Below are 4,849 nucleotides of genomic sequence, written 5' to 3' on the forward strand. Positions count from 1 at the left end.
AATTTTATTTGTTCTCTATTGTTGATTTAAACCCATCTTTATGTTTGCATCGAGGTAACAATTGATTTTTCTGAAGATGTAATGGATGACAAGGTAAGGGTTCGGGTCCTAAAGCAGGGAATACTATCACCTGACATTGTTATGGGTGTTATTATTCCCTTAGGACCTCTTCCAAATGTTTCTCTCTTGGATGCTACTTCGGGCTCGCACGAGGTTCCCGACCACCATCTTAGTCCTTTTCGTGATCGTTGTGATCCATTTTGTGACGATGATTGGGAATTCTTTGTTAATCTTTCTAGGAAGGCCTTAAGAGAGAAATTTATCACTCTGGCTTGATTTACTAGGCATACTTTTGCCATCTTAACCTTAGCAGGATCTTACTGCTAGGAAGCTCTTTGGATGTCTCCATGCTCCACCACTCTTACCCTTGGATTTTCTACTGGCACATTCTTGGTAGATTTTTACTAGGGAAGTGTTCAGAGCTGTGTACTTATCATACTGTCCATACGCCCTCTTATCACCATCTTCCCTTTGCCAACGAGATTCCTTCCCTGATGGTCGTTTAGATTTTTCATTGGCATCAGAGGTTGGATTGTCAAAGTGGTGAAGGATAGAAAAACACTTAGAAAGGGGGGGATTGAATAAGTGTGACTTTAAATCTTGGACGATAAAAATAAATAGCACAATTATTTTTATCCTGGTTCGCTGTAAACGAAGCTACTCCAGTCCACCCCCGCAGAGATGATTTACCTCAACTGAGGATTTAATCCACTAATCGCACGGATTACAATGGTTTTCCACTTAGTCCGCAACTAAGTCTTCCAGAGTCTTCTGATCACACACTGATCACTCCAGGAACAACTGCTTAGATACCCTCTAAGACTTTCTCTAGAGTCTACTGATCAACACGATCACTCTAGTTACAAACTGCTCAGCCAACTGCTAAGACTTCCTAGAGTATTCTGATCAACACGATCACTCTAGTTCCTTACAACTTAATGTAATCTATTCAAGAGTTTACAAATGCTTCTTAAAAGCGATAATCACAACTGTGATATTTCTCTTAGCGTTTAAGCTTAATCTCACTAAAATATTACAACAGCAATGTAGTGAGCTTTGATGAAGATGAAGATTCTGAGTTTTGATTTGAACAGCGTTTCAGCAAGTTAATTTGAGTTGTCTTTGTTCAGGATCGTTAACCTTGCTTCTCATCAGAACTTCATATTTATAGGCGTTGAGAAGATGATCGTTGAGTGCATTTAATGCTTTGCGTGTTCCGTACAGCATTGCATTTAATGTTATACGCTTTTGTCAACTACCTCGAGCCTTGTTCACGCTGTGTCTACTGACGTTGCCTTTAGTAGCTTTAACGTTCCTTTTGTCAGTCAGCGTAGTCTGCCACCTGTACTTCCTTCTGATCTGATGTTTGTGAATACGACGTTTGAATATCATCAGAGTCAAAACAGCTTGGTGCATAGCATCTTCTGATCTTCTGATCTTGAAGTGCTTCTGTTGCGTGATACCATCTTCTGATCTTCAGTGCTTCTGATCTCATGTTCTTCTGATGCTTCCATAGACCCATGTTCTGATTCTGCTTCGACCATCTTCTGATGTCTTGCCAGACCATGTTCTGATGTTGCATGCTGAACTATTTGAGACACAACTTCTGAGCGCTGAATTATGCGTACTCTTTATATATATTTCCTGAAAGGGAAATTGCATTGGATTAGAGTACCATATTATCTTAAGCAAAATTCATATTATTGTTATCATCAAAACTAAGATAATTGATAAGAACAAATCTTGTTCTAACAATCTCCCCCTTTTTGATGATGACAAAAACATATATAAATGATATGAATTTGCGATCAGAAAGAGTAGACGGCAAAAGACAAATTACACAGCTATAGCATAAGCATATGAATATGTCTCCCCCTGAGATTAACAATCTCCCCCTGAGATAAATAATCTCCCCCTGAAATAAATACTCGAAGAACTTTGATAAAAGACTTCCCTGATTATTTCGGTAGAGACGATCATATAAGCTTCTGCCTTCAGAGAATTCATAGCTTCTGACTTCTGCTTCCATTGGACAGCTTCAGAACTTGAATTTCTTTAGATCCTTAGAACACTCACAGCTTCTGATTCCTGCTTCCATCGTGGACAGCTTCAGAACTTGAATTTCTTTGATCTTCAGAACATTCACAGCTTCTGACTTCTGCTTCCATTCAGGACAGCTTCAGAACTTGAATTTCTTTGATCTTCAGAACATTCACAGCTTCTGATTTCTGCTTCCATTCAGGACAGCTTCAGAACTTGAGTTTCTTGATCTTTTAGAACATTCACATCTTCTGATTTCTGCTTCCCTCGGATAGCTTCAGAACTTTGAATGTCTACCAACATCACTTCATGCTAGATTTGTATCAGAACATTGTTGAATGTACCAGAGCATCATCAGAGCATCTCTACATCCTGAAATGTTACAGAACAAAAAAAACTAAACGACAAAAGTCAGCATGAACGAGTTAGAACATAAAATGTATGTTTGAACACATTATATGTATCAGAGCCATATAGGCTGAAATAATGTATCAGAGCAAATAATGTATCAGAGCCATAACATTATATGTATCAGAGCAAATAGAATTTTGTCAGAACAGGATAGACAATGATATTCAAATTCTATTATCTGTGCTTCTGATTCATTCTTCTTTCTTGCTTCTGATCTCTGAAGCTTGACAGCACTCAGCTTGCTTCAGTTTCCAAGAGCTTATTCCTTTTACAGAATAACGCATCTTATGGTTTTGCTTCTAGTGTTTGCTTCTGAAGATTCACTTCACTTCTCTGTACCTGCAAAACACTTAAACCATATAGAACTTGCAGTTCTTGTTAGTGAATGTGTGGGAGCCTTTGCCCAGCAACTGATAGATTTAATCAAATCATTTATCATTTATCTTCTCCCCCTTTTTGTCATAACATCAAAAAGAATATTTCAAAAGATTCAGATGCATAAAACGACAAAAGAAAACATTTACTGGAATGTAAAACACAAAGAAACTTTTCATTGATAATCAAAGGATATTACAAGAAGATGTGCAACAAAGAAAAATAAAACTACTAAGACCAAATCCTAGGACCCTAGCTAAGACAACGTCTGTGCCAGCATGCCATGAAGGAGTGAAACGCCTCATTGACTGCTTCTAGGGCTTTCAGGCGAGGGATCAGGGAGACTTGGTCCAGAAGCAGATCTTCCACCACCTTTACCAGAGACAACATCCTCAGCGGGTGAAGATGAAGAGATGTCTTCAGAAGAGATTAAGGGAGAGGAAAGATTAGAGGAAGCTGAGTCTTGAAGGTCGAAAGATGAGGAAGAAGATGGAGATGATGGAGGGCTTTCACCAGGAGGATGAAACACACGTCTAGAATAGTTTCCAGACAACATTGCTTCGAAAGGATTCACCTTGAGAGGATCATAGGTGATTTTGATCTTTTTGGGTTTGGAAGGTGATGTTTCAACAGCTTTTCGTTTATTGTTTTTATCATTTTCATTATTTCCTGGGCTTGATGAAGAGTTCATGATGGGTTTGCAGAAAAATGAACAGGTAGGGTTTGATATGGAAGAGAGGGAGAGACAAACTTTATGAGGAATGCAAGGAGATAGAAAACCAAAAACCATTTTGAAGAGAATTTAAAAGAAAATAAAATGAAACGAATGATGACTAGCATTTAATGTTACGTGACGTGAGGAGAGATAATAAAGACAAATGAGGTGACTAGCACAGTTACCTATGGTCGGCGTCCCTTCAACTGCACGCGCGCTTATCCATGAATAGTAACGACAGGTTTACCATCCCGAGATAAAACGTAACAGCTGTTTTGCTTTAAAAGAGGTTCTGAATCAACTTAGACAATGAAACGTTAGTAATAACCGAATCATAATTTCTAAAAGAATTCAATCAGAACTTCTGATTAAAAAAAAATGTTCCACATTCATTTCAGAAGATATTCATACATGAGAACTTCTCATCTTCTCATTCTGGGCATAAATCCATACTGATGTTCTTCAGAATGAACTTAAACCTATCTTCAGCCAGGGGTTTTGTAAAGATATCAGCCCATTGATGGTCTGTATCAACAAAGTTTAAAGATATAACACCCTTCTGAACATAGTCCCTTATGAAATGATGTTTTATCTCAATATGTTTAGCTTTTGAATGAAGAATAGGATTCTTAGATAAACATATAGCAGAAGTATTATCACAGAATATAGGAATGTTACTCTCAAATATCTGATAATCTTCCAACTGACTCTTCATCCAGAGCATCTGTGTACTACAGCCAGCAGCAGCGACATATTCTGCTTCTGTCGTTGATAGAGCAATAGTTGCTTGCTTCTTGCTGTACCAGGAGATCAAATGACTTCCAAGAAATTGGCAACTTCCTGAAGTACTTTTTCTTTCAATTCTGTCTCCAGCATAATCAGCATCGCAGAATCCTACTAAGTTGTATTCTTTAGATTCTCTGTAAACTAAGCCAACATTAGTAGTACCTTTCAGATACCTTAGAATTCTCTTAACAGCAGTTAAATGAGATTCTCTAGGATCTGATTGGAATCTAGCACACAAACAAACACTGAACAGAATGTCAGGTCTAGAAGCAGTCAAATATAGAAGAGATCCAATCATACCTCTGTATAACTTCTGATCTACCTTCTTACTTACCTCATCCTTACCTAGGATGCATGTTGGATGCATAGGAGTTTTGGCTTCTTTGCAGTCCAGAAGATTAAACTTCTTCAGAAGTTCCTTCACATACTTGGTTTGGTGAACATACGTTTCTTCTGATGTTT

Source organism: Vicia villosa, unplaced genomic scaffold (genome assembly GCF_029867415.1).
Source record: "Vicia villosa cultivar HV-30 ecotype Madison, WI unplaced genomic scaffold, Vvil1.0 ctg.000045F_1_1_1, whole genome shotgun sequence".
NCBI classification, from domain to species: domain Eukaryota; kingdom Viridiplantae; phylum Streptophyta; class Magnoliopsida; order Fabales; family Fabaceae; genus Vicia; species Vicia villosa.